The following is a 21,822-nucleotide window of genomic DNA, read 5'->3' as shown; positions in this document are numbered from 1 at the left end:
TGATGCAGAGAGGTCCCAAATCGTTCTGTGATTCTATGACTGTGGTTCAAAGCTGAAAAGGGATGTATTCCCCCTTTTATAAGTTGTTTGTTTATAACTTTTTTCATCCTAAAACAGAGCAGCAAGTCTTACAAAGTCACCCAGTTTTGCCAAATGTCTGCCCCGAATGATTGTTTACGTGATAGTGTTCATTTCCCTGTCCCAGAGGCAGTCCCTCTTGTTTTAAATCCAACACAGCTGATGTCCAAGGGCTTCAAGGGCTCTTTTGGCAGAGCCACAGTTAAAAGCAAGCTGCAGGGCATCCTTTATCCAAAGGATCTGTGCAACTTTACTGTCTTGCCATAGGAGCGCTCAGCAGCCGCTGCATGACTGCTGATCACTCCGATTCAGGAGCTTTACTATAATTAAGTGAAAGATGCTTGTCATCGGTGCTATTATATCGTGGCTGATCAGTGTGGCAAATCCACTTCAGTCAGGAGTTAAGAAGCAGCCGATACGAAGGGGCTTGGGATGGTGGGGGAAGAAATAGGGAAAGGCGTTTTACAGAATGTGGTTGCTCTCCGGATAGATGAAATGATAGCCAAATTTAACAGCACCCTCTCCTGGTTCTTGGCAGAATAACATGTAGGAATATTGGTCTTAGAGTAAGGCTTCAAATACAGGAAGGTCACAGCTGCTTGTTTCCTCAAATGCGATGGACTTGGTGAACTTTCTGTAAGCAATAAATGCAGCTAAGTTAAAATACTATGCTAAAATACTAAAATGGCTCTGTTTTTCATTAAAGGCAGTTGGTGTTGCTTTGATCAAAACTTAAAACTTGAGGGGATCACTGTGTGTCAAAACTGATAAAAACTGCTTTGAAAGCTGGCATTATAGAGCAGATAAGGCTCTCGAGCATACTTCATGCTACAGAACAACTTCAGAAAAGGGCCAGCAGTTGTCCCTTCCCCCACAGCTGTTCCTGCCTTGGGCTGTGCTCATTTGAATCGCTCAAAGACAGGACATTTCCTAAAGGAAACAGTGACCAGCATGCTGAGTATTGTAGCCCAGGCACGGGGCACAGATGCTGTTACGTGCTTATTTCTGCCGTACTTTTCTATTGCTTTAGCTTTTCCAGAGGTACCAACCTAAAAGTCAAACACATTGCCTGTCTGCATTCCCCTGTTACTCTCTGGCCTTGTAAAGCTTGTTTCACTTTACACACAAATGTGCAAAGCAAAAAAAAAAGGTTGGCTGAGAAAAGCAGTACTGCACGGGTAGGGACAGAGAAGGGGGAGCGTTACCCACTGTTTCATGTCTCAGGCAAACACCGAAATTGCCATCAATGGGCTGTCCTGACACTGGGTGATGCATGCATGGGGGCTTTTCGTTTGCTTTGCAATATAAATTTCCAGCAGCATCTGGCTGTTTGTTTCCCTACCAGAGCATGGCTGCAGCAACCCCTCAGTGTGAATTTTCCCAAAGGAATCCCAGGTTTGTCTGCGAGCTGTTCCGCCTGGCCGGACCCCTCAGCCCAGGGGAAATCGTGGTGGTCAGTGGGGCTTCAACAGAATGACGTGCCAGCGTACAGTTCAGCTGGCATGAGCAGAGCTAAAGTTGTATCAGCGTCAACAGATGTGGTTTCCATTTTCGTCAGGCCTATCTCAGCTGCCCGTGGGATATGACTGCTTGTGAGCATTTGATTAGATAGACTTCAAGTGTTTTTCCATGTCATTAATAAGACGAGGTGGGAACTTGAAATATTTGAACAAGTTATGCTAACAATTGCAGCACTAAAGCTCTCCCAGTGTTACAAAAACTATACTAACTTGGAGGCAAGTTAAAACCTTTCAGGTTCTTTTTCAAGCTACAGTCCAGAAGAAGAGCCTAACGTAAATTTTTCTCAGTTCCTGTTCTGTATTTACTGACTTCATAATTTTTCCATGGTTTGAATGCTAGGTTTAGACATTCTTTCACAGCCACAGTACACACAACATAAAAATGTCCTTTTTGCATACCTGAAATGCTACAGAGACGGGCCTGACAGCAAAGAGTGTAGAGGACAAGCTTGATGCCCCTCTTTTAGTCTGCAAAGAGATACCGAATGATATGAAACCCCAAAAACTGAAGGACAAAAGGCAGCCCTGCTACGGCTATCACTGAGACCGAGTACCTCAGTACATGACCAAATCGCAGGGGCAGAGTTTTGGTGTTTCCTGCAGGAGCAAGTCACTCCCAAAATGAATGGGAAATCTATTTCTGCTGCTTTTCTTGCACTGTTCTGTTAGCCACTATTAAAAAACAGGATTCTCAACATCCCGACCAGGCTACTTGGCAAATCCACAGGCCTAGAGAAGACTCTTGGATTAAAATTACCAGCTACCATGTAATGAAGATAATCGGGCTCACAGAATGCCTCCGGCTGCTGCTCACTCCACATCTTTGACACCATTTCTTGTTAAGGAAGTATGAAATTACCAGGGTTTTTTTAGAGCAAAGCTTTCATCCTGAAGCCAGAAGAGTACGAGCTGTGTGTTTCATCCTTTCATCCCTTTCCCCCACCCACTTCCTTTTCTACTGCAGAGAAATAAGTGAACTCTTTGTGATCTCTGCTTTCAGACGGTTTAATCTCCCAAGCTGCTTAATAGATTATCAGCGACGTCCCAGCTAACAGATGGCTGGAAGTGACAGCAGTGCTGCAAAGAATTAAGTAAATTATTTCCATCTCAGGATTGGTCTCTTTCACTGCGTTATGTAGCTGTTAAGCGTTTTCCATCCACTCGGATGAATATTTGTGTATCATTTACGGAACATGAACAAAATCTCTCTGAACCAAAATTTCCAGCCTCATGGCAATTTGTTATTCTTGGAGTCATCATTAGGCCTTGGGCAAAGACTTAAGGGAAATCTTATCCTCTGTAGTTGGGCCAATAGCACTGTAAACTTAAAGATGATCTGTCTTTTTCTGAGCTCAAGATTAGGCAATGAACCAACCTCTCACTAAGCCACTACCAGCAGTCAGAAAAACTACTGAGTGTGGCAATTTTTTTGTAATTGTTTGTGTTTGTTATTTTGACTCTTTGCTCTGGTTGGCTAAAAAATCCCTTTCATGTGCAAGTGTGGAATGTTCTTCTGTGAGAGGAGAGCTGCCAAAACCTGAATCAGTCTTTATTTTCTTCCTTCATTTCCCCCCCACACCTCAGAAGAGAGGCTACAAGCTAGAAAAACAGAACTTGGAAGTGATGAGTTTTTTCAGGGCTCAGCATTTTCAAAGAAGGATGCCCACGGATGCGACAGACCTGCAGCAGGGTGGGGTGGGGGTGGGCAGAAAGGGAAAGCCACATAGCTGAGTGCTGCCACGAGTAGCTGTGTTCAAGGTTACGCTGTTAAGGTTCAGCTGTCCTTGTGTACATAACTGGTGTCCCAGCAAAGCTCTCAAACTGGATAGGAAAAGGGGGGGGGAATCAGTCTGTATGCAAAAAGGCCTTCATGATCTGCTAAATAAAATTGAGATAGCCAAAGCAGTGACCAAAGTGATGTAAATGAAGAAAATGGGCATTAGTCTGCATTCAGATTAATTTTGGTTTTGGTCCCGTATGGAATGACTGAAGTGGGACCAAGACTGTTAGAGCAGGGTAGCTGTAGCTACACTGTGAAAACCATCATTCACTTCACTGCAGTTTCTTAATTTGCCTATGGATGAGTTCAGCTGGGAACTAAGGTCTCCAAAAGCATGACGTGGGTATATCCTGCCAACTTTAATTTTACTTATGTGGCAGCAATCTCATATTAAGCAGCATCTTGCTTCAAGGCCCATCTTGCTTCACCAGGTTGGGAGATTATGAGCATCTGGACTACAGCAGAATGAAGCACCCACTTCCAAGAGGATGTGCAGTCCTCACACCCACCCTCTCTTCACTCTCTATGGTCTTCACCCTACTCCTTCACCCCTCCAATTTTGCATAGGCATAACCCACACTGAGATTATTACTTTTTTCCCCCTTCAAAGCTTATAAATACAGCGTGTAGCGCTGGTTGTACCTCTGGAGGGCTGATGGATCACAAGCCCTCCTAGATACCCTATAAAAATCATTTTTCATCACAGGAAAAATGCAATGATGGGAAAAAGAAGTAATTGTTACTGAGCTTTTCAAAAAAAGGAAAATCATGGCTCACAGTAATGTGAGCATCACTATTTTCCATTGAAAAGTATGTTAACTTGTTGTAAGATGTAACCTGTTCCATAACATGTTCCATGATACTTTTTTTTCTGACACTTAGATGTATTACACAGTTCTGGTGCATTCATGCACCTCTGTGGTAGCTGGCAGTGGGGATTTTGCTAACGATCCCCAGGCTTGCAGAACAGTCACATGGCAACGTGGAGCATGAACAAGGACATGTAGGAGAAAGTTGCAATACCCTTTACGAGGGTATGACCATTTTTTCTATTTGGCAATACATAGAAGCTATATAGAAAACTTCCTTTTACAAAACAGTCCTTGTCTTCAGAGATCTATAAGAAGTTAAAGGACAGGTGGGTCACATCACACTCAAATATAAAGGATGCCCCCACATACTACAGTTGCTTGTCCGGCTCCCTTAGCTCATCAAATACATTTGGTTCAAGCTGGGCAGTGCTGAACCTCGGTCAACCCTGAGAAAAAGCACTGCGAGGGAGGGAGGGTGCCCAGCGGAGCTGCTGTCTGAGCCTGCTCCTCTCAAACAGAGGCACTGTTAAACGGGACTCTGGTCGACCTCCAGCTTCCCATCACAGCACAAGAGGAACACTGTCTTACGGAGTGGAAGATACTGGTCAGAGCTGCAACAACGCAGGAGGCTTTGCAGAAAGCGTGTGAGTCATCGCTTGTGCTGGTGAGCTTCTCGGGAATTGTGGCAATGAGGATTGGGCAGGCACTTGGGGCTGGTAAAGTGACTGTTGCCTTGAGAAGAGAGCTGCTTTAAAAACAAAGAGAAGCTTTTGCTTGTGGGTTTTTTTTTTGTTTTGTTTTATTTTTCGCCAATGAGACTAGAAACTAAGGTTTCAGTCTATTCCTGTTGTAGCTGTACTGATATAGATGGAGCTACGGCAAAAGTACATTTGGCTATACCTTGCAGCAAATCATTTATGGGAGTCTAGACATGCCACAGGTTGGCATTGCCACGGCTAAATTTGCTAAGTATGCTTTCCAAATTCATGTTCCACCAAGGCTGAAATCCCATTTATTTCTACAGATAACAGCAGTAATTTAAAAGTGATTTAATCAGGTGGCACCTTTTGCATCTGCTGCAGGTTTCACTAAATTAACACCATTAATAGATTTGCATTTTGGGGACCTGTCTTAGATGCCTGTTCGAGTTGACAGAAGCCAGAGGTACAGTCTCCACCATTACATTAATGCTGGGATTTTCAGAGGCTTAAACAGTACCTGGAATTGTAGCTGGAGCCAGGGAGGGATTTGCTAAATGCCCTCCTTGCCCTGCTGCAGGATGGAAGGTTGGTTCTGCCGTATGGCCATCTTTTGTATTTCACATCTCGGAAAACTCATTTGTAAGAGAACGGTGCTCAAATCTCAGCCAGAATCATGGCAGGAGGGTGACATTGACTGATAATCAATGGAAAAAAGAAAAAAAACCCACCATAATTTTTGATATCCCGCCATCGCCTTCCTGTGACACCTCCTCCTCTGCGCCGGGAGGCGTTAACGCTCGCCCTCACGCGGAGCTGGGAACCTCTTTGGAGTCTCAGCTCTGCTTCCTTTGAGCTCGGGGGGGGGGGGGGGGGGCACACGGCAGGAGCCGTAACAAACAAAACAACCGTCCTCCCCCCGCTGCCCCAGGGACCCCCGCCCCCCCGCGCCCCTTCCCCACTCGGCGCGGCCGGCAGGGGGCGCCCTGGCGCCGCCTGCGAGCAGCGGGCGGGCAGCGGCAGCTCCGTGCTCCGCCGGCTCCGAGCCTGCAGGCAGCGCTTTGCCTGCTTGGGGGAGGCGGGAATTTGGGGTTTATGGGTTGCTGTGTGTTGCTCCGGGACAGTCTGAGGTGGAATCACAGGCGTATGTGATTTTTTTATTGCACACCCGCAAAGGAGCGCAAAGGGACAACGCGGGGCGAGTCCACATCGTACCCTGCCCCTGCCCCTCCCGGGAGCCGCCAGCACGTCAAAGGTCCATCTCCGCAAGGCCAGAGGAGCACGGGGGCAGAATGGCAGGCAGGGAAGCCAAGGTAAGGGCTCGACGGAAGGGACGCCTTGTCCTGGGCCCCTCAGGTCTGTCCCGGGAGAGCTGTCGGCCGCATTGCCCGGGCGTGAAATCCATCGGGATGAGTCAGTGCCAGAGCATCTTTTGGACTGAGGGGAGTTACTTTATGGGATGTCCAGGGGAGGAACCAAAGGTGGGGAAATGGAGGGGATGTAGGTCATTTTGGGGAGAAACAAGTGTGGGAAAATAGAGGGATAAGGGGATAAAAAGTGCTGGTCTTATCTAAATAGTTTTCTTGTTGGTACACTGGCCATGCCGTGAGCCCAGTCAGCACTGGTTGGAGGTCCTGTGTGTCTGTGGTGGCAGCAATGGGCGAGAACAGAGTGAGTGGATGTAAGTGCCAGCAACTGGAGTGGGACCAGGGGTCATGGGAGCCCATGTGTCTGTGGAGCCAGCAGCTGGAGCGAGCCTGAGTGGGCAAGTGAGTTCTAGTGCAGATCAAGCTGGCAAGTGGGTGAAGTTGCCTTTGAGCCAGGGGTATGTGTGAGTCTCTAAGGGTGAGCCCATAGGAGAAGCTGGCTGTCGGAGGGACGAGGGGAGTCCCAGCCGCTGCAGAGAGACCATGGGGTCTGGGGATCTGTATGGCCAGCCATTTATGTATTTTTATATGTATATATGTGTATGTGTGGTGTGTACGTGTGTTCTGTGTATGTCTGCCCACTGGGAATACACACTCAACCTTGCTCCCAGATGGACCTGGGGGCACAGAGCTGTGGCAGCCCTGCCTCTCCTGAGCTGTTGGATCTGGACCGATTTCCCCCAACACGTAAACACCAAGTGGGGTACTACATCCTTGCCTGCCTGCACAGGGCTGCTCAGAGCACTCTTTGTCAGTTACGGGGGAATGGCTTGCTTAGTGCTGGGTGTCAGGAGATGATGTCTGAAAGTGCTTTTAGCCCTGTGAGTTTGTAGGCAGAGCTTCTGCTCTGGCTGACCTGGACAGTGGAGGGTCCACAGAGGCTTCTCGTGAGGGTGTCATGGTTTAATACCAGCCAGCAACTAAGTACCACACAGCCATGCGCTCACTCCCCCCCGGTGGGATGGTGGAGAGAATCGGAAGAGTAAAAGTGAGAAAACTTGTGGGTTGCGATAAAGACAGTTTAATAGGTAAAGCAAAAGCCATGCACACAAGCAAAGCAAAACAGGGAAGTCATTCACCACTTCCCATTGGCAGGCAGGTGTTCAGCCATCCCCACGAAAGCAGGGCTCCATCACGTGTAACGGTTACTTGGGAAGACAAACGCCATCACTCCCAACATCCCCCCCTTCCTTCTTCTTCCCCCAGTTTATATACTGAGCATGACGTCATATGGTATGGAATATCCCTTTAGCCAGTTGGGGTCAGCTGTCCCGGCTGTGTCCCCTCCCAGCTTTTTGTGCACCCCCAGCCTACCGCTGGTGGGGTGGGGTGAGAAGCAGAAGAGGCCTTGACTCTGTGTAAGCACTGCTCAGCAGTAACTAAAACATCCCTGTGTTATCAACACTGTTTTCAGCACAAATCCAAAACATAGCCCCATACTAGCTACTATGAAGAAAATTAACTCTACCCCAGCCAAAACCAGCACATTCTGCACCCCTTATTCCATACCATATATGTCATGCTCAGGTCCCACACTATCCAATACTTCTCACTACCCACCACCCCCCTTCCCATCCTTTGATATAATACACAGATATCATTCCCCTAGTCTATGGACCACCCCTGTAAATTGTTTATAAAATGCCCACAAATGTCCACTGCGTTCATTTAGTCCATGACTTTGGGCTCCATCTGTTATGGTGGTCACTCGGAACAGGAGAGGTGGTGTGTTGCATGGAGTTACTGGGCACCAAAGCCAGCTCAGGTCGGGTCACTGCTGCACTTGCACTGCTTCTTGTAAGGTTTGTCCTCCATTGGTTCAGGTGGTTCCTGCTATAGTAATTCCTGTAACATGCAACTCAAATCACGGGTTACAACAATTTAAAGGTATATCCATTACAGAGGGGAAGAGGATATAGCTCAGGCATGCTGGAGCTCTGCTTCCCGCTTGAAGTAGGAAACACCACCTTCCTCGTGCCCCCCTTTCAAAGCTTGTTGCTTGTAGAAGGATCCCACAGTGCCAGCTGAGGTCGCAAGAGACAAGGCAGCGCAGGGGACGGCTGGAGGGAAAGCAGTACACCAAGACAGGATATTTCTGGAGGATTTTGCCTGTGTTCAGGTATTATCCATACAGTCTCAACAGGTCTCAAACAGAACAGAACCCACATGGATTTGAGGAGCTGCCTGATTTTTAACACTCCTTTGCTAACTTCAGACTGCCTTTTTATCACTCCTGCTTTCCCAGATGATTTAGCACAGGGGATCTTCCACTTTCAGTGGAAAATTATCTGGAGGGCTTAGGGTCTCCTGGGAAATGACGAGAGATAACAGTCCTGATGGTCTTCTCTGAAACTGTCCTCCCACCCACTAACAGAGAAAGCAACCATAACCAATACCTTCCTTCTCCAGCAGGAAGCAGTTGCAGGAACATTGTCCCAGCAATGACATTTTTTCTGGCCACCAAGGGAGCAGTCCTAGGGAAAGCAACCTGGGTTTTCTGATCTTGCTCTTGACTCTCATTCTCTGCCTGTGATATTTTTGGTAGCACTGATAGAACTTGACATCATGGATGGGCTTTTCACTGACTTGCAAATACTGCCCTGATACTGGAGATTGCCCTGTGTTAGCTTCTATCTGAAGAGAGAGAGTTGCAAACAGAGCTGTTTCCAGAAAGCGCAGATGATCAGAATATCAGGCACTCACTGCACGGGGGCAAAGGGCATCACTTGTTAGAATATCGACCTGTTATCACTGATGTGATATGCATCCATACTTACCTCTCTTTGCTTTCCTCTTTGTACAAGCAATTTCCACAGACAGCCATGCTGAGGTGGAGAGTTAAAGCTGAGTTCATGTACTGTCAACTTCTTTGTTTGCCACCATTTCTACAGGTGTCTTGGCCAACTGTGGCAAAGATGTACTAGACAGAGTGGTTGTGAGAACAGCAGAAAACAAGGTGGGGAGGCCAGTTTGTTTGTCTCTGTGTGAGGAGAGAGGAAATAGAGGGCAGAGCGTGCAGGGAAGATGGAGGAGAAGTCAATGGGAACAGAACTGATGGGAGGAAGGTGATGTGTTCATATCTAGACTAGTTACCAAGTGCAGCATGCAAGAGTCAGGAAAAATCAAGTAGATACCACTGAGAGAAAAAGCAGACAGGGAATCAGACCACCTGTGAGCAAGTGAGACAAGAAATCACCTGTGTTTTGGGGGTTATTATGTACTTTCCAAAAAGAGGAGAAATTACCACAGTGGAAGATGCAGGGATCCCAGCAGGTATACCTTCCCCTCTCCTTTGGCTCTGTATTGCTGATATCACTTGGTGCAGCTGATAAACCTGTCAACTCTTCATTGCTCTCATGCTTTTGTAACTCAATTTGCTACCAAAAAGCAACACCTGGTGAGGGCAGAAGGACAGAATACAGTAGTCCTGAGCCTGTTGAGGTACCCAAATGAGTGTGGGAAGGTCCCTTACTGACACTGTGCTTCAGCATGGTTAATCTGCACACAGTTTGTAGCTCAACACAGTTCAGGTACCGAACACAGACAAAATGAATGTATCTGGTGGAGCAGATCTGACCAGATCTGTATCTGGTGATGAGCAGTCACCTTGTTTATGACTTTTAATATGACTTTTGCTCTATCTTTCCTCTGCCCTGGATTTTGCTCAGCTGTAGATTTGCTAATGCCTCCTTGTGCTTTAGAAGTTGCCATGGGATGAATATGGGTAGATGAGGCACTTTGGGCTTGTGGAATAAGCACATTAGCTTAATGCGTCTGAAACACCTGGCAGTGTCAGTGCTGTCATTAAGTGTCCACCTTTAGTTTCCAGAATTAATCCCTCATAGAGGGAGGAGGCTGCTTTTATACTTTATGGAGTGCTTTTCTTGAAGATGTGCAATGTTGTAAATGTGCTACAAAACTGTCAACAGGTTCAGGTGAATTTGTTCTTAACACAGACCAGTTGCAAGCAGAGACAAGGACATCCCATGCTGAACACTGCTGTCCCAGAGGGATCAGCACTTTCCCTGTGCTTTCAGTCACCCAGCCAGGAAGCCTAGAAACCTGTATTCAAAAACAGGAAAAGAATCAAAGAAAGAAAAGCCCTGAGAGCTTTGTTCTGGGGAACACAGTGGCAAACCTCACAGCTTCACAGCTGCTTTATTCCATGACACAAAGGGTCACACCTGTCTGCTCCACTTGAAATGCTCACATGGGAAAGTTTGTGCAGAAGGATAGCAGAGTGTAAATCAGAGTATTCATCACAAATACCCGTCCCAAGTCATCTTCACATGTACTGAGAAATGTGGGTCTTCTCCTCTCGTAGCTCTGCTCTTAGATTGCATTTCCCCTCCTAGGAGTGCAGGAGTTACATTTTTTATTCTTTTTCCATCTGTTATTTAACATCCACTTCTAATACTCTACTTCCTGAACTCTAAGCATCCCTAATCCCTTTTCTGTACTCCAATCTAGAGTCAATTTAAAAAAGAATCAGAAGCACTGAGAGATATATATGTAATTGTGGCTCAGCCTAGTCAGTGAATGTTTGTTTCAGGTTTAAAGCTGGTGATTATGACAAAAATCTCTCTATCTGGGCCAGGAGTCTGGTGAAAATCCAATAGTAAACATGCCACGTGAGGCAAGCATTTGACATCTGCAAACGGGTGCCATCTGTTTCTTCCTTTAAGAGTATTAGCCATCTACGAAAGGAAGAGAGATGCATGAAACTTGGTCTGAGGTCAAAAGAGTGCGAGTGAGATCAGGGATTTGATTGTGAAGTAAAATGGTGTATAGATTCACACCCCCACAGACACTGCTTTTTTTTGCAAGTGGAGGGGACATACTTGCAATAGACACAAAGTCATACCATCCAGATTTGGGGGGAAGTCCGGATGCAGAGGCAGTGATACAGCCCAGGCTTCTTTTTAGGGCTAGACCAAAGTCTTTTCTAAATGAGGAACTGAGTAACCTCAGAAGCCAAAACTTTTGACTCAACCTTTTGCAATTCTACTTCTGCTCCCACTCCCAACCACTCATCTCTGGGCAAGAAACAGCTCATTTCTTCTCTTTTCATGACATACTTTGCTCCCGTAGTTACTAGTAAAGCCTGTTCGTCTCCTTGGTCAGAAGGTAATGGAGTTGGTGTGCTCAGCTCTTGGTGAGGTCTTTCCCACCTCTTGGCATTGCTTCAGGCCCCTAGGTTGTCACAGGAGCTTCAGCACTACTTGGCTCCCCTGCGATCCCACTTAGCTGTGGCTTACCGAGGATTTGGGACTACCTTCCCTGTCTCCGTTCTGAAGTGCTACAAACCAGCACTTTTCACAGTTTAACAAAAACTCTTTATAATTTAAAGGCTTTACATCACGCAATACTGAAGTGCTCTTGGTGCAAGATCAATGGCTGTAGGGAAGCACCAGCCTGTTCTGTAGGCACTAACTACCAGCTTACATGGCAGCTCAGAGAGGTTTTGCTGAGCCGTGGGCTGTTGCAGCAGGACTGTTGCTGGTCCTCAGGCAGACTCTGGCATGTTTATAGTACAGGACAGTGTACTGTAGCAGTGACATCCCTTTAACAGCAAGGAAGAAGGGATTTGCTGTGCAATTCACTTTGCTCTCTTTGTGAGTTTGCTTATGCTCACAGTCTTACACGAGAGCATCTTTCTGGATTTTGATGCAGGTTGTAGCAGCTTTTAAAGCTGCAGCTCCTGGAGTGAAGGAATTAGATGGAAACCTCTGGTTTCATTTAAAAATGAACAACAGCAAATGCCCCTTCATTGTGGTTAGCTCTAAAAAAATGAATTAAACCATCACAAAATGTATTCAATGCATTTGGGATTTTTGTCAGACAAAGCAGCCCATGTTGGGAATGGCAGGTTGAAGAGTATGGCAACAGCCATGCTGTGCAGAGACAAACCAAGGGTGAAGCATGGGGGGAAAGCCAGTGGTACTGAAATATTAGTAACAGCATTATACAAGTAAATACAAGTAAAAATTAGTCTCAACTTAGTGGCAGATGTGGTCGCAGATGACAACTTGGCTGCAGTGACTATGGGGTGATGGAGTTAAGACCCAGAGGAACCCAGAGTGAGCAGCAGATTTAGGACTCTGACCATTAAGAGAAGGCAAACCACATTTGACCAACCCAAGTACCTACTGTGACAAAATGACTGGTTATGTGGATGAAGGGATGTAACATGTCTTGACTTCAGTAAGAAGTCAGCAGATTACAGTCACAGAAGTTCCCCTAGTGTAGATGGTAGGAAAGGAAGTTCTTCATGTTTGTTGCATAAAACTATGTAACCTTCAAAGTGTTGTAGCTTCATGAAGCAGATACTATGGGAATGAATCCATACTTTTATAACACAGGTTAGATATCTTTAACTAGGAAATATTAATCACATTACATGTGATACAAATTATCATTAAACGAGCATAGCTTTTCTTTTTGCTGCAAGGAATTTAATAATTTATATAAAGAGTGTGACACCATGTATTTATTACTTGGTTTTGGACCCCACATCCAATTTTGGATTTGGACTTTTATTAGCATCTATGTCATTCAGTGGTACTTTGAAAAATTAAACATTTCTGTTTTGCAATTTATAATTAATTGGGAATGTTATCAATCATTCACCTAACTTACAATACTTGAAGGTTAGATATAAAAATAGACCAGTTCTTATTTGTTGAAGGGATAGCAGAGAAAATGCAAATGTTTAGCAATAGTAGGGCTTACAGAAACTTAAATAGTTCCTTGCATTATTTTTCTTTTGAGTGGTTTACTCCTAAGGCAGAAGAACTGAGATTCGTGACCACAAGCTGGTCATGCAAACTGCTATAAACAATGCTGGCTTATCTGACATGAGGAATGGTATAATAATGTGACTCTCAATTTTTAAAAAAAGACCTTTTTAAAAGAGTGTAAAGGTTAGGATATAAGGTGGGTAACTAATGAAGCCTACGTACTGCTGAAAGTCATGTTTCTTTTCACCAGAGGATCAAAGGATAATGTAAAGTTTCATGTTAAACAGGATAGAGAGCTTTGCCGAAGACAGAATTACCTTGGCCCCACTGTATGCAGTAATGATATGGTACAAGAAGGAACACGGGATTATAAAAGAACAGACTCCATGAGCTCCGATTTTAGACTGTGGGAGTAGAATCAGAACCTCCCATTAAAACGGAAACGTGGGACTTTTTTAAAGCTTCATGCAAGTCACACATTGTATGTAGCACTCACTTACTCATTAAGCACGATGAGCAATTACAGATTAAAAGCTGCTGGTGTCTCACTTCAACCAGGCAAATGCTTTCAGGGGAGAAGAGGGAATGAATTTTGATAATGAGAGGTTTTTCAGGCTGCAGGTTTGAATGGAAAGAGGGAACTCTTTGCCGTGTCAATAATAATGGTACATTTGCAGGTCCCCTGGAAAGCCTCTGCACTCACAATACATCCCATCTCCTAAAGCAACTGTGTCAATGGCAGCTATTTTGCACAGTTCTTATTTCTCTGAATCAGATGACAACTGTGGGTGGTACCATGAATACCTTGATCTGTGAAATAATAAAGCTCTCTGTCGCCAGTGAAATTAGTTCGACTCCTGCTGCTGCTGTGTTTTTCTCTCCCTCTTCTCTTTACAAGGTAAGGCAGATTCTGCCACCAGTCAGACTGCACACTACTTGTCTCTGCATGGCTGAAGCAATTTAGACCTGGAGGTAGTGACTTGGCCTGAAGACTTAAGACAAGACCCACCTCCTGCCTGTCCGCAGTGACTTATTGGTCCAGGTTTGCCTGGAATATATCCCAAAGACAACTTTGGCGCAGAGAATATCTGAAAGATCTGGGAAGGAGGAGTAGTAAATAAATAAATAAATGTTTCTGCTAAATTGGACCAGGAAAGTCTTTTAGGAGGAAATTTGGTGCCAAGAAGCCTGTTAATGCTTTGTTAGTTTCTCTCAGGTACTACTAGCAAGGCCACATTGTACTTACATATTAAGGTACCATTATGTATACAACAACAATACAGATAATCAGGGCTGCATCAGGGATGACTCATAGTTCTATTACTTGGTGAGCATCGTGATATCTCTACATGCAAATTGTTACCATCAGCCTCATATTTGAATTTGTGGGTGGCTCACACGGAGCTATGGACGCAGACCCTGATCCTGATACACTGGTGTGGGTGTGGCTGGAATGGTCACTCATACTGAGAGCTTTGCTATCTGCCTGAGAATTGTTTTACCCTCAAATAAAGAATGCCAGAGCCAAACTGGTAAAAAGTGGTGTCGCATCTTTGCATTTGGATAGGGAAGGGCTGGATGTAACTGTTTACATGAGTTCTTTACTTATGCCTGACCTGCTTTTGTCCGACAGCGTGGTGGGTGTTTGCTATTGAGGGTTCTGCCCTGAGCCTGCCAAGCCGCCATCTGCCAGATGATAGTCTAAAGCAGTAACCTGAATCCAGCTGATGGTCTCATGGATAAGAGCCAAAGCTCATTACAGCTCGCAGTCAGTGCTCTGAATACGTGTACGTAAATATTTATGGATACCCTGGGTGGATGTGGATTTCTAGCTTATCCAGGACATCCACAAATATTTGCATGCACATATTCAGAGTGTGCAAATATTTATGGATACCTTGAATAAGCTAGAAGCCCTGGAGGTTGAGAGGGTTGTAAATCCCCTCTGTCTACCTTCCACAAGCACCAGTGAGCACAGTAATCACTCGATGGCATGTCCTGGAGAAGAGGCAGTTCATCCCTCAGTGCCAATGCTCTACATGCAAACTGGCCACAGTGGGGCAGTGGATGGAGGTGCTGCCCTCCAACTGGCAGGAGATATCTGCTGTCACAATAAGGAGCCTCATGCTGTCAGAGTTCATGACATATTGCAACTACATACATTTATCTGTTTCTAGCAGATGATACCACTAACATATCTTCAAATCAAGACTGTGGAGCTGTTTCCCTGACTGCCCTTCATCTATGGTATTTAGGTTGTAAGCTGTTCAGGGCAGCTGTTGCTTCTTACTGTGAACATTTTCACAGCTTTGGCTGAAAGGATTCTTGCTCTTACCATGGCCTCTTGCCAAATCTGCACTGGTGCCGGGCTGTTTGAAGGCAGTGCATCCCTCTCCAGACACGGCTACACAAACAGCAAGGCAGTTTGGATCTCCTCAGATCTCCAGGGCTGTAATCCATCTCCAACCACACTGAGGAAACCTAGTGGCATAGGATTTCTTGGAAGGAATTTTTTGTTACAGGTGTCTACACTGTCTTTCTTGACCTGTTGGTTAATTGTGTTGACTTACTTGCCTTGTGCCTTGCTGAGCAAGCACCTTTAATGTTTTGCTGTCAGGGATCCCTAGTCAGAAGGGCAGTGATCTGCCTGCTCCGATGTAAGCCAAATGACAACTCCTGCATGTGGGCTGTTGATCTTCTCTAATTGCTGCCGTGTCAGCAGTCACATTTGGCTGTCTGAGATGACGGTATGAGACTTTGTAATCCCTGCAAATTCCTCCCTCACCTGAGCTTTTTGCATTCATGGTTTGGATTTACCGACCTTCTGTGAAGAGCTTTCAGAGGATAAAAGCGGCGTTAATGGTTAGAGGGTTCCAGACCTCAGTGAAGGCATCATTTGCCTGTGATCTCTAAGAAGCCAGTTTAGCAAGAGCTGTACTGCTCAGAGCTGTTAGACTGTCTGCTGTGTCTGCTGGCACTCAACGTTACAGATTGTCAAGGGGCTCACTAGTACGAGATTATGCATTAGAGGAAGACTAGAAGAGAGAATTATTCTGGAATACAGATTGCTTCCAAACTCTTCTGAATTGTGCTGAAATGGAGGGACCTGACTCAATGATGTGCCTGAGAACTTGCTATATAAAAGACTGTAAACCACTCCATTTTGCTGAAAACCCATCTGGGCTGGGACAATCCCATCTCTCCAGGAACTGCAGTTGCTCTTGTAGGACAATGAAACAAAGGCAGTCAAACAGTATTAGCATGTGCACCTTGCCCATCATCCCAGAATATCCAGGCTTCCAGGACATTAAGGTTTGTATGCAAAAATTCTCTTTGCAATATATGATAACTACTACCTATTCTTCTCTTAGAGTAATTAATTCCCCTACTTCCTGCTAAGTTGATATTTGATATGATAGTAAGTTTTGGGCTGTGTTTTGGTATAAAAAAGCTGAACTTGAAAGACTTTTATTCTGCCACATTATCAAGTTGTTTATTAATTTTTAAGTTGATTGTTAAGTTGATTATTAATTTTTAAACCATTTCTTAAGGTTTCAGGTAGGAAGGAGAGACTACTTTTTAGTCAAGTTTTAGTGTTCTTCAATACCTAACTTATTCCAAAAGTCCAACCACTAGGCAAGGTCATTAGATTTGCTGGGTCCCTTCCAGAATGAAGTGTGATGGAATAGTGAGAGATCAAAAACTTGATTACTTTTCAGTTTACATGGCATGTCCAACCCTCTATTTCTTGTTTGTGCTTCATGTTTTTCATTCATTACCAGTAGGCAACATGCCAAATGCTGATGATGGAGTGCCCTACTGAGACATTGCTGGGCTCTGCAACCAGATTTGTGGCTGGACCCTTAGCAAGTATCTAGACTTAATTAGCAATTGTCAAAAACTGCATGAATGATGGCTTTTTTTTATACCAAAGGCACTGTCAGGCATAATAAATGATTGCAAAATGTTCCATGATCCTGCTGTGGCTGTCATCTACACACAGTATGGCCTTTCTTTTTATTGTTGGAGACAGTAATATAATACAAAACATTTCTTCCTTCAAGCTGAACTGCTAAGGTTTTTCAGAGGAAAAGCCATGGTCTAGTCTAACTTGGTGTACAGAAACCAGCTGTTGCTCCTGGTAGCTTGAGGCAGGCTGGGGTGTCTTGGAATAGCTGTGAGAAAGGTGGAAATGGCAGAGCAGTAACTTTGAAAACCCAGGGGACATATAACTGTGGACATGGAAAGGCAATCTTTTACATGGTGAATTTCTAGCAAAATTTTCTCTTGCAGTCAATAAAAGGACTCACAGCATGGGTGTTCCCCTGAAATCAACCTAAAGACACCCACTGATGTCAATGGGGGCTGGATCAGGCCTTTCTTTGACTGTTGAAGTAACTCGGGTATTAAATTGGTTGGTTAGCAAGGAGATGGGCATCCTATGATGGGAAAGGAGGAGAAAACTCTGTGCACATCTATGATATGCTGCGGGGTAATAATAATAAACTTCATAGTTTAAAGATGTAGGAATGTATTGTATGTGAAAATTGCAATTCTTGTAATAATACTTTGCAATTCAGAGCAGAGTTACCTGGGAATAAGGAAAGGGAAAAAGGATTAAAAAAATCTTTTACAAGTGGGATCTGGTTTTACCACGGGAAACAGCAGCTACAGGCTAATGAGATTTGAAAAGGATAAACCTGAAATTCTGTTAATACAGACAGGTGAGAGATTCTGTCAGATAATTAGATTTTCAGAGACATGGAATTGTGGCAGTACATCAGAGTCAGTGGGAAGTACAAACGCTCAGCATTGTTTAACCTCAGCCCAATGGACTCCTGTTCCAGAGAAGGATTGGTACCAAACTCTAGGTCTTCAGGGAATTTGGGTTAAGAACCTAAAACCTTCTCTAACAGCTCTTTACTGTATGGAACCATATGCTTAAGATCCTTTTGCTATTTAAGGCAGCATATTTTAATTCAGATTTCCTTCTCCCTTCTGCCCCCAATCTTGCCTCTCCCTCCCCCCCCCTATTTTAAATAGTTATCAAGAAATTATTCAGAAGCTCCAGCCTTCAACCGACTTTTCCAGGATTTGGAAAGAGGAAAGAGCTCCTCATCACAGTTGAATAATTTTCCAAACAGAGCTTCATTAGTCCATTGCTTGGGGAGCTCTTCAAGAGGCTACTTGAAAGGCCACCCGACAACCAGCAGTGGCTTCCACAACAAGCCATTGCAAGAGTATTTCAACGAGAGGCTAATGGAGCTCAGGAACTATGAGAGTAAGAGGTCTAATAGGAAGAAAAAAGTATTTGCTGATAAGAACCAGAACCCCTTCCTCACCCGCAGAGGATCTCGGCACAGAAGCAGCTGCAGTGCTGTGCTAATGATTGGGCATGGCAAGGAGAGTGAAGAGTCCTGCAGCTCAGCAAATCAAGACAACAAAAAAGTGATTGAGAGTAACAATCAAGAGGAAACCCAGAATGTCCTGGACCTCTACAAGGGTGACTTCTTGGACATCATGCACATCACTGCTCCCCTAGAAGCATTTGTGCAAAAAAAATTATACTGGAGCTGGTTACAGCTTTTCATGCAGTCCTGAAAACCAGGAAGAATTGTTCCTGTTCAGCACCATTCTGACTTAAGTAGTTCATGTATGTCAGTCCACTCTGACACAGAAATGTGCTTGTTTGTGGGAGAAAATATTCTCTCATTTTGTATTCTTGATTAACATTGAATATACTTGTTTTCAATTATTTTCTGCAAAGAGTCAGTATAATTGAGACATAGTTGTGACACTATATAGAGACCAGTGTTCTAAATACATACACATATTACTTGAATTCTTAAGTTGCTTTAGAAAAAGGTGATTAGTGTCAGAGGAGCAGCTTGGTTTCCTATTGGTAGGTTTTAGTATGCAGTTTGTATTAGCTAATCTGAAGAAAGACTATTGTGTTCTGCCTAGTTACTTGCTTGTTTTAAGCCTCTTGGTTTTTATCATGTCACTTTGGCCCGACTCATTTATGGTGATGTTTTGCACAGATGCAAATAGTTGATGAGAAATGGTTTATTTTCACTCATTGCCACATGTATTCACCAGGTGGATCATTTGTAAGTGCCTGATGCATGAAGAAGCAAACACAGCCCTAAGTTTTACTTTCAAATATGATCGGCCATTATGGTTTCATTTGCAGACTCACAAACCTTTGACTTAAAAAGCACTACAAGGGCAAAGAGGAAAAAATGCTAGATTTAAGTGAGAATTATGGAATTAAGTATGAAAGAAGGCTCCTTCCCTCTTTCCTACTGTAAATATGAGAACAACATAGCAAATTCCTAATGTAATCTGAACTTCAAATTGTTTATTGTATTTCAGTGTTTATTGTGGTCATCTAAGTATACGATGTCAGCTGCAGCTGAATCTTTTTATTATGTGAAATGCCAGTATTTAATTCCACAGTACACTGACTGAATATCAAACCCAAAGCAGGGCAATTATTTTAAGCTTCTAGAAAGAACTACTACCGCCTGTGGTATCATTGGCAATCAATTCCTCATTACGGTGTTGGTCTGAGCTGATGTTTCTCTCTCTGCTTTCAGACTTCTTTTAATGTGAATTAAGCAAGCTATGCCCCTGGCTAGACCTCATCCCTTCCAGTACTGGCTTCTCTCTATCACTTTTACCTCCCTGTTACTCCCATTTCTTCAGTCCTGGTGAAACTTGCCCCAAGGTGTGTCTTGTCCCTTCTGCAGTTCATACTTCCCCTCTTCTCAATACTCACCTATTGGCAGAAATATTTCTTCTACTGCACTGCCTCCTCAGCTCTTGGGCCTCATATTTCTGTCTTTCAGAGTGTGTGAGTGAATATGTGTGGAGAGGAGAGGGCAGATTAAGGAATCTCTCACATCCCTCCTGCCAGTCTCCTCAGGAAACAACCAAGACTTTCCCCCCAAAAAAGGGAAGGGAAACAGGTAAGACTCATTCCACATCTCTTTCCCAATTCTGGGATCAATAGCATCTAAGGGACCTGAGACGGGATACTGAGAGCTCTCGGTCCTTTTTGTGTGGGAGAAAGCATTATATACTTAGGCTAAATGAATTTTTCAGAATTCACAACTGTCTTACTGCTGCAAATGGAGGGGAGCAGCCAATTAGGTGAGATTTTCCCCGAAGGAAAATATTTTTTTTAGATTTAAATGAAAGTCTGAAACATATAATGTATTAGCAGATGCTGTAGAGGGGATGCATCTGGTTTTCATTGTAAATCTGCCAGAGGTTAGTTTCTCCTCTAGGAGTGAATGCATAATAATAACATACTATTATGTGAGGGCATAATAATAACAGTGCATAAGGACAAGGGAACAATATTAATAGAACACAGGCAACCTTAATTCTTTCTTTTCTCAACCATGTGGCTTTGCACCCTTAAATATGCGCTTTTGAAGTTTAGTTTTGCAAGTCACTTCCTACCTACAAGCTTTTTAAAAAAGGCAAACTGCCTGCCTTCCCGCGCCTGATATTTTAATCATTATCACACTGCGATGACCCCAGATGCAGGTCTTCCAGAGGCATCCTGAGCCTCTCTGCAGAGCTCTGCCATATAAGCTAACAGAGGTCCATGAAACCATTGTTAGGGTGCTACTGACATTTGCTGAGAGCAGAGGAACAAATTTTCCTTGAATTAAGAAAAAAATTAGCAGTGATAAACTGCAATTAAAAAAATAGAAAATCAGGTAAAATTTACCCAAGCGTCTGTAAATGGGCTATTCAAGCTGCTCAGCCTCTGCGGCAGAGTTACTCTTCCCCACTCAGGACAAATCAGAGCACCAATTTTTAATAGGCCCTATTTTATTTTTTTTCTTTTACTGTATAACAAATACGAAATAGAATTACAAAACCCAACACATTAGACTCTGACTTGGCAGAAACTTGTATTGTCTCCTCCCCCAGAAGCACTCCATAGACCTGAAATTGCACAGTCAGGCCCATTTATGGTATTTTTCATCTGTAAAGCACCCTAAGGGATTAAAAAAGTTGACATGTTTTTTTAATTGGATTTTCTTCAAAATAGTGTAATGACTTTCCTCTGAGAAGCTGCGCATCTCATGCCAGAGATAGTGGAAAAGTCTAAGGAAGGTTACATCTCCCAAGAGGGAACACATCTAGATGTTGCTGTACAGAAAAGACATCAAGTTACAGAGAGAAGAAAACCACCAAGAACTGTTAGAGAAGGAATAAAATTTCATCTCACATCCTCTCAGACTGTTAAAATCTTGTGAAAAATGGCTTGGGTTTGTTTGGAAAGTGATAATATGCATGACCTGAATTTATGTAGTCTGTTACCTTAGGTTTTACTGAGTTTAGCTGTTGGACGTAGCTGCTGCTTTCATGCAGATAATCTGTTTTCACAATGTTCTTCCCTGAAACTTGATGCAAACACTGTTTGCCATTAGCAGTCTCATAAAAATATTCTTTATGCCTCTTTGAAAAATTCTTCTTTCTCCTCCTAAAGAAAAAGCACTGCACCACTTTCCTCCTGGTGATTTTGCAGCTACTCTTTATCATTTTACACCTTTCTGTACGGAATACTGAAGAGCACACTTGGTTGGTTGTTGTTGTTTTCCTTCTCTAGACACTTTCTCTCTGCCTAACTGGAGCTTAGGCAAAGTCCTCTGTAGGGCCTCATAAATCAGGCAGTGCTCAACTTAAAAAAATAGTTCATGTCTTCTGAAGCCTGCATCCCTACCAGTGATTTTGTCGTCCTTCC

The sequence above is a fragment of the Aptenodytes patagonicus genome, chromosome 5 (assembly GCF_965638725.1).
Source record: "Aptenodytes patagonicus chromosome 5, bAptPat1.pri.cur, whole genome shotgun sequence".
Taxonomy (NCBI): Eukaryota; Metazoa; Chordata; class Aves; order Sphenisciformes; family Spheniscidae; genus Aptenodytes; species Aptenodytes patagonicus.
The sequence above is the reverse complement of the archived record's forward strand: the minus strand, read 5'-3'. Positions refer to the sequence as shown.